At 30.2% G+C, this 9,840-nt stretch overlaps 1 pseudogene; it reads left to right on the top strand.

The window, feature by feature from the left end:
- Positions 1-36: 36 nt before the first annotated feature.
- On the top strand, positions 37-1,211 carry LOC149244177 (alpha,alpha-trehalose-phosphate synthase [UDP-forming] 5 pseudogene; annotated as a pseudogene).
- Positions 1,212-9,840: the final 8,629 nt, after the last annotated feature.

Genomic DNA, 9,840 nt, shown 5'->3' with positions numbered 1-9,840 from the left:
GGAAGGTGAGAAGATTGCAATAGCCTAGAGCATGTAATGCTCAATTGGTTCCAGAGGAGAGAGCTAGAAGTTTACCAAAAGACCAAGTCTAGAGGAGAGCTTGGTGAGGTAAGAGGCAACAGGGAGGACTTGTTGTTGCAGAGGCAGATTGCAGCTCACAAGTTAAGCTGTTACGAAGACCAGAAGCATATGACCAGGAGGTCATAAATTTTTGTGCCTCGGGAGTCTGATGCAGGAGCATCCAACACCCTTGTACAAAGGGAGGAATCCAAAGCAAGCCACGGGAGCAAAACAGGGAAAAGTTTGCTTTAAAGCAGAAAAACAGATTTAAAGTGGATTTAAAGCGGATAAGATGGATAGACTTCCTATTGTTAACAGCCATGCACGCTTTTTGGAGAGCTTTCATTGGAGAAAAATAAGGAGAAGATCTGATCGATCCTTCCTAATGCGTCTTATATAAATGTAATGTGATAGGGTGTGAGAGATATCTTATTTGTGAGGAAAATTGTGAGTGGGCAAGATGTAAACGAGCGTGAGCTTGTTTCTAAGGCTGAAAGGCCTTAATTTTGTAACCATTTTGTGTAATATATAAACCTGGGTTTAATGTATGTTGTGTACGTTTATGGGCGTTTTATAATTGAGTAAATTATGTGTTTCGAGCTTGATCGGTCATCGATCACCACCAAGAACCGATGGCGATCTAACTAATGTGTATATGTGATATATGATTGTTTGTTGAAGACAACATGTAGGGCAAAGGAACTTTTAGATCACCTTGAGAGCGTGGTTGCAAATGAGCTTGTGGTTGTCAAAAGTGGTCATCATATTGTAGAAGTCAAGCCTCAGGACATAAGCAAAGGTTTAGTAGCAGAGCGCCTTCTGTCAACAATGGTGCGAAGAGGGAAACGACCAGACTTTGTCCTGTGCATTGGAGATGACGGGTCAGATGAGGACATGTTTGAGGGTATCACAAATGCTATGTCAGGTTCTACACTTTCTCCGATAGCAAAAGTATTTGCATGCACAGTTGGTCAGAAACCCAGTAAAGCAAAATACTATCTTGATGATACTGTGGATGTCGTAAGAATGCTTCAGGGTCTGGCCACAGCTTCTGATCAGGCAGCATGGAATTTATCTGCTCAAGTTCCAGAGCTCACTTTAAGTACATAATTTGAAGACGTGTTTTCTATTTGATGTTGTTGCAGCTACAAATAAATGGACGCATGTTGTGGTAGCAATGCACCAATCAGTAAGTGCATTGACCAGCTTTGGAAAGTGTTAAACACAGAGACGGGAAGCGTCCGATGAAGACAAAGAGAAAATCGACTTGCTATTGGCGGTTGTGAGGTCCATCCTTTGCGATCTATGATCGCCAATGATACATATCGCATCGGAATTGTTAAGACCGTTGATGGATGGAGATGTGCATGCGACTGCCGATGTTTATAGAGTTGATTGTAATTATTTTAAATCCACATATTACTGTGTATTGTATTATGGTTGAGCGTGGGGTCTTAATACTTAGCACGTATGTATGGATGGCACGATATTTAAAGAGATCCACAGTTTAAAACTTAAAAGGTTTGAAGTTGTTTAAAACGCTTCCGTTTAGGCTTAGTGGGCCATAACCCACACGCCCAGGTTCGATTTATTTGGGAATTGGGATTTTGGTTAACCCCAAAATCTCACACCAGCATCAATTGATCATCTCTTTTGAAGTGACTTAATAGCTATGGTAATTGCAACATCCAAAATAAATAGGAAAATGAAAAAATGAGTTTTAAAATTTTTATTTTTTAAAATATAAAACTTATAAAGATCTATAATATTTTAATAAAAAAAAACTTGCAATATTTTAATTTAAAAAACCTTATATTTTTTAATAAGTAACTTACTATTAATTAGCTACAATTTTTTAGTATTGAATTTCTATAATCTTTTTAATATAGAAACTATTATTTTTCATTCCAATATTTTTAATTAATAAGAAACTTCTCTCTCAAATTTTTAATATAAAATTTCTAAAAAAATATTTTTTTTATTCTATCTTTTAATAAGAAACTTCTCCCAACATTTTTACTTTTTAAAATATAAAATTTATCTTTCTCTACAATATTTTCATAAAAAAACTTATAATATTTGAACAAAAAAAAACTTATATTTTTTAATAAATGACTTCCTATTAATTAGCTACAATTTTTTAATATTCAATTTCTATAATCTTTTAATATAGAAATTATTGTTTTTCATTCTTATATTTTTAATAAAAAGCTAGTGTTATTTTTTAATAAGAAATTTCTTCAAACTTTTAATATAAAATTTCTAAAAAAACTATTATTTTTCATTCTACCTTTAATAATAAAAAAACTTCTCTAAAGTTTTAATATAAAAAACAAATAAATAAACCACTATAAATAAAAAACTACTTTTTAAAAAAGTTCTCCAAAGTTTTAATAAAAAAAAATAATTATGAATAAAAAACTATATTTATTAAATCTCTGAACTTTAAAAATAATAAAAACCCAGTGATAACAATACAACCCATTGTTATTTAATTAAAAAAATTAAAAAAGCTAAATATATATACTCTGCGGGTGGTTTAAGGGAGGTTCTGCTTAGGCTTTAGTCGCCTGTACATTGCAAATAAGAATAAGTTACATGTCTCCCATGTAACGTTCGCTTCATTTGTCCACTCCATTCCTATCATTCAGTTTTTTTAATTCATTTTAATACTAGCACAACCACATTTACCAATGTGGTTGATAAACACCGATAGACCTATATGAAACATATATACAATCACATTTTCCAATATGATTGATATACGCCGATAAGCTTATATAAACCGCATTAATAATTATTATGAGTATTTTTTTAAACACCAACTATTTATCATTATTAATAACTATATAAATATTAACAAACATATTATTTATATATTTTATTATATGAATACAATAAATAATAATAATAATAATAATATAGTATTATTATTATTATTATTATTATTATTATTATTATTATTATACCAATATAATTATTAATATAATAATAATAATAATATAATAGCAGATATTATAATAATAATAATGATAATAATTACTATTATATTACTTTATTATTTTTATAATAATATATTATGATTATTATTATATTATTATAATAACAATAATATAAAATAATAATCACAATTATATTGAATTATTATTATACTAATAATATGATTCAATAATAATTATAATTGTGATAAGTGAATTAATTAATGTATATTTTTTTTAAAAAATCACTATTTTTTATAAATAATAACTAAATAAAAAAATAACAACAATATACTATTATAACTTTATGATTATTATATTAAATAATATTATAATAAAATAACACTCATAATAATAATAATAATATGATCCTAGGTTTTATTAATTCAACCATGCTATTAAAGTATTTATAAATATTTATCTTAGGGTTTGTATACATAGGGTTTTATAATATTAGTCCCTTTTGTTATTATTACCCAAGGGATAAATACTAAAACCCAAGGGATTATGAACCAAAGGGAATAATATTAAACATAAGGGACTAATATTATAAACCCAAGGAACTAATATTAGACAACCATGGTCAACCATGGTTGAATGTCACATTGTGACAAGGATTGTCTCACCATGAAAATAAACCATGTTTATTTTAGTCTTCATAATATTTATATTAGGGTTTACCAATGTTGGTTTTATAATATTAGTCCCTTGCGTTTGATATTAAACCCTATGATTAATATTATAAGCCCTAGTATCACAAATTATAAAGCCAATATTAAAATTTAGTATTATAAACTAAGTATTAGAAAGTCCTAATATTATAAACCTTGTATTAAACCCAAGTCTTGTAATGCAACAATGCGAATATTAAACCCTAGGACGAATATTAAAATCCATGATTAACAAACCCAAGGGATAAATATTGTAAACACAAGGATTAATATAAAACCCTATGAATATAAAACCTATGATTAATACTATAAACCCGAGGAATTTATCTCATAAACCTAATGGATTATAAACCTAAAGAATCTATATTAAACACTCGTTAATATTATAAACCCTATCAATAATATTATATGCTAGGAATATAATATCAATAAATATTATATGCTAGGAATATGAACAACAAGGGATTAATAGTAAAAACCTCAAAAACCAAAAAGATTAATAATATAACCCAAGGTATATAGAACCTAAGATAAACAAAAGGGACTAATATTATAAACCCAAGGAACTAATAAACCCAATGGTTTAATATTATAAACCCAAGGAATTAGTGAACCCAATGGATAAAGATTAAAAACCTAAGGGATCAAGACGCGGAAGGGATTGATATTACAAATACAAGAGATTAATAAAGATGACCATGATTGATATTATAAACCCAAGTCAATAATAAACCCAAAGATTAATACTAAAACCCAAGGGATTATGAACCCAAGGAAATAATATTAAACCTAAGGGACTAATATTATAAACCCAACTTTGGTAAACCCTAATATAAATATTAGAAATACTAAAATAAACATGGTTTATTTTCATGATGAGACAAGCCTTGTCACAATGTGACATTCAACCATGGTTGACCATGGTTGTATATGATTGACAATGGTTGACCATGATCGAACTTATAAACCTAAGGTAATAATAAACTCAAGGGATTGATATTATAAACCTAAAGGAATAATAAAACTAAGGGATTAATACTAAAACCCCAAGGAATTATGAACCCAAGGGAATAATATTAAACCCATGGGACTAGTATTACAAATTCAACATTGGTAAACCCAAACATAAATACTACAAACACTAAAATAAACATATTTTATTTTGATGGTGAGAAAATCCTTGTTATTGATGATGATGATGGTGGTGGTTAATGTCCACTGAGACCAAATTGGTCTATCGGACCTATAAGTTTCTTAGTTCTTAATTGTTTGGCTCCTCGTCATTCTTGGCGAGATTGGTGTTGAAGCTTTCTTTTTCTTTTTCTTCTCTACGGTCTTCCAACTTCCTTTATCTTGCATCTCCTTCATCTCTTCCGATTCTTGGGACATTGGTGTCTTAGCTTCGTGATCTGTTGTATTCATCCTTTTGAAGATAGTTGGAGAAAAAGTTTGGTCTAGGATATCTACTTTGATGCTTGAGCGATTGTCGAGTTCACTTTTTTGTAGTTGGGCGGGGCTTTCCCCGTGCTTGTCTTGGGAATTGTTTCTTTCTTGCTCGATTTCTTGTGATTCAGAGTTTTCTAGAGAGTATTATTCCTTGATGACAGTGTAATGTTGTTTTTGTGCTCCTTTCCACCATGTAGATTTGTGGTGATTCTTTCTAGCATAGTCTTTTTGGGAGGCTTTTGGGAAATTTTTGGCTAGATGTCCTGTCTCAAAGCAGTATTGACATCTGAGGAGGACACTTTCATAATCAAGTTTCTGGTTCCAAACATAGCCTTTACTTGTTAGGTTTATTTCAGCTGGGAATCCAGCATTGAAATCCATTTCCACACAGATGCGTGCATAGGTGGTTCTGGCATATTCCTCTATTTTTGGGCACCTGCAGTAAAATTTCCCAATTGCATTTCCAATGGCTTTTAGCGAGGAGAAATTCCAGAGATGCAAGGGTAGGTTTGGAAATCTCACCCAAACTGGTGCTGAGGTTATGACTATTGTTGAGGGATCGAATGATGGGTTCCATGGCTTCATGAATAGGCCTGAGTTTTCCCAAAACCAAGGGCTGGAATCTAGAATACATTGTCTGCTTTCAGGGTTTTCAAAATCCACTATAAAGAAACCCCTAGCACAGGGGTAGATATTAATTTGATCAGAAATGATAGGCATCCATACCTCTGAGATCCAACTGTGGAGAGCTGTAAGCCGCGGCCAAAAGCCATTGAACTGGCAGATTAGGGCACTTCCATAAAACTTGAAAGCCTCATCGAGTGAGGCCTAGACCACCTGGACAGTGGGAGTTGGGGCTTCACTAATGATATGGGCAGGAGCTTGCTCCCCAGAGGTGGACAGAGCTCAGCCAACAACTATCTTTGTGAAGCTGGGAGCCATCTGGAATCAGAGTCAAAGTGTTTCTTCCAATGTTTTCCCTTGATCGGGGGATAAGGTAATGATTTGTATTAGAAACTACAGACTTTGGTAGATCACCGTAGATCTCGCGAAACAGGAACTGAAAAGACTAAACGACAACACTAGACTTTGGTAGATCACCTTCGGTAGATTGCCCTTGGTATAGTAGATCTCGTGAAACAGGAAATGAAAAGACCAAATGACAGCACTAGACTTCAGTAGATTATCTTCGGTAGATCACTCTGGGTACAGTAGATCTCGCGAAACAGGAACTGAAAAGACCGAATGACAGCACTGGACTTCGGTTGACCATGTTTGGCTACGATTTATATTATAAACCTAAGGAAATAAAAAACCCAAAGGATTGATATAATATACCCAAATGAATAATAAACCCAAGGGATTAATACTAAAACCCCAAGGGATTATGAACCCAAGGGAATAATATAAACCCAACATTCATAAATCCAAATATAAATATTACAAATGCTAAAATATACATTGTTTATTTTTATGGTGGGACAATCTTAATGGTGAGAAAATCCTTGTTACAATGCGACATTCAAACATGGTTGACCATTTTTTGCTACGATTTATATTATAAACCTAAGGGAATAAAAAAACCAAAGGATTGATATAATAAACCCAAGGGATTAATACTAAAACCCCAAGAGATTATGAACCCAAGGGAATAATATTAAGCACAATAAACCCAAGAGAATAATATAAACCCAACATTCATAAACCCAAATATAAATATTACAAACACTAAAATAAACATGGTTTATTTTCATGGTGGGACAATCTTTGTCAAAATGAGACATTCAACCATGGGAATAATATTATAAACCCAACATTGGTAAACCCAAATAGAAATACTACAAACACTAAAATAAACATGGTTTATTTTGATGGCGAGACAATTCTTGTCACAATGTGACATTCAACCATGGTTGACCATGTTTGGCTATGATTGACAATGGTTTACCATGATTGATATTATAAACCTAAGGGAATAATAAACCCAAGGAATTGATATTATAAACCCAAATGAATAATAAACCGAAGGTATTATGGACCCAAGGGAATAATATTAAACTCAAGGGACTAATATTATAAACCCAACATTCGTAAACCCAAATATAAATATTACAAAAACTAAAATAAACATGATTTATTTTCATGGTGAGAAAATCCTTGTCGCAATGTGACATTCAACCACAGTTGACCATGATTAATATTATAAGCCTAAGGGAATAATAAACCCAAGGGATTGATATTAAAACCCAAATGAATAATAAACCCAAGGGATTAATACTAAAACCCCAAAGGACTATGAACCCAAGGGAATAATATTAAACCTAGGGGACTAATATTATAGGCCCAACATTCGTAAACCCAAATGTAAATATTACAAAGACCAAAATAAACATGATTTATTTTCATGGTGAGACAACATTTTTCAAATGAGATTTTCAACCATTGGACTAATATGGTAAGCCCAAATATAAATATTACAAACACTAAAATAAACATGGTTTATTTTCATGGTGAAACAATCTTTGTCAAAATGTGACATTCAACCATGGGACTAATATTATAAACCCAACATTGGTAAACCAAAATATAAATACTACAAACACTAAAATAAACATGGTTTATTTTGATGGTGAGACAATTCTTGTCACAATGCGACATTCAACCATGGTTGACCATGATTGATAATATAAACCTAAGGGAATAATAAACCCAAGGGATTAGTATTATAAACCCAAATCAATAATAAACCCAAGGGATTAATACTAAAACCCAAAGGGATTGTGAACCCAAGGGAATAATATTAAACCCAATGGACTAATATTATAAACCCAACATTCGTAACCCCAAATATAAATATTACAAACACTAAAATAAACATAGTTTATTTTCAGGGTGAAACAATCCTTGTCACAATGTGACATTTAGCCATGGTTGACCATGGTTGGCTATGATTGAGGGATTAATATTGAACCCTAATATTAATATTATAAACAATATGCTTAATATTAATCCGTAGGAATATAAACCCTATGAATAATATGAGAAACCCTAGGAACAATATTATAAACCCAATGGATTACTAAGCCAATTGGATTATATTAAAAACATAATGAAATAACATAATACCATGGGATTAATATTAAACCCTAAGAATATAAACCCTAATTTAATATTATGAACCTTAGGATTAATATTATAAACCCAAGAGATTTTTACTATAAATCCAAGGAATTAATATACAGAAAGGATTACTATTATAAACTAAATGGATTATAAAGTGAGGGGAATAATTTTAAACCCAAGGGATTAACATTATAAATGTAATGGATTAATAAACTCAAAATATTTATATTATAAATGCAAGTGATCGATAAACCCAAGGGATTGATATTAAACCCTATGATTAATATTATAAGCCCTAGTATCACAAATTATAAAGCCAATATTAAAATTTAGTGTTATAAACTAAATATTAAAAAGTCCTAATATTATAAACCTTGTATTAAACCCAAGTTTTGTAATGGTTGATAATGGTTGACGATGGTTGACAATGGCTGCTTTTGATATTGAGACAATTTCTGTCACTCTAAAACAAACATGGTTTATCATGGTTGACCACGATTTATCCTTGTTGAGTGTGGTTTAATATTAAAACCCCAAGGGATTAAAAACCGAGGGGAATAACATTAAACCCTAGAATGAATATTAAACCATAGGAATAAACCCTAAAATTAATAAACGCAAGGGATTAGTATTGTAAACACTTGGCTTAAAATTAAACCTAGGAACATAAACCCTATGATTAATATCATAAACCCTATGGTTGACCATGGTTGATTTTCATATTGAGACAATATTTGTCACAATTGATGTTGGACCATGGTTGACCATGGATGGCCATTGTTGTTGGACCAAGAGACAATCTTCGTTACATCGTGATCATGATTATTGACCATGGTTGACCATGATGGATCAGAGTTGATTTTCATATTAATAAAATATTTTTCATAATTAGAAATTGGACCATGGTTGACCATGGTCGACGATATTCTTATATATTGATATTGACACAATCTTTGTCATAAAGTGACATTTGACCATGATTTGTTTTCATATTGAGACAATATTTGTCATAATGCAACAAGGGTCAATTTTCATATTGAGACAATCTTTGTCACAATGCGACGTTAGACCATGATTGACAATAATATTATTATTTAATAAAAATATTTAATGTTAAAATTAATATTTATAAATATTAATAATACTAAAAGTAATATTAATATTCACATTAATATTAATTAATATTATTATTAAAATGAAAATTAATATTAATATTAAAACTTTATATTAAAATTTTATACTATTTAATGTTATTAATGTTAATTATATTCATAATAACAATACTAATTATTATTAATATTAATACTCTTAATAAATAAAACAACACAAAATTAAAAATAATATTATAAATAAATTAAAACATCACGAAATTAAAATAATTTAAATTACCACATTAAATAAATTAAAATTGAAATAAGTTAAATTTATATTATATATTATAATATAAATAATTTAATATTAAATTCTAATAATACAAACCTAAAAATTAAAACATAATAATCTAAACTTAATATAATGTCAAAACATATTAATACCTAATATAACATAAAAATATATTAATA

Source organism: Pinus tabuliformis, chromosome 8, assembly GCF_031772625.1.
Source record: "Pinus tabuliformis cultivar Carrire ecotype Pingquan chromosome 8, CPIR1, whole genome shotgun sequence".
In the NCBI taxonomy this organism is placed as follows: domain Eukaryota; kingdom Viridiplantae; phylum Streptophyta; class Pinopsida; order Pinales; family Pinaceae; genus Pinus; species Pinus tabuliformis.
The sequence above is the reverse complement of the archived record's forward strand: the minus strand, read 5'-3'. Positions and strand labels throughout refer to the sequence as shown.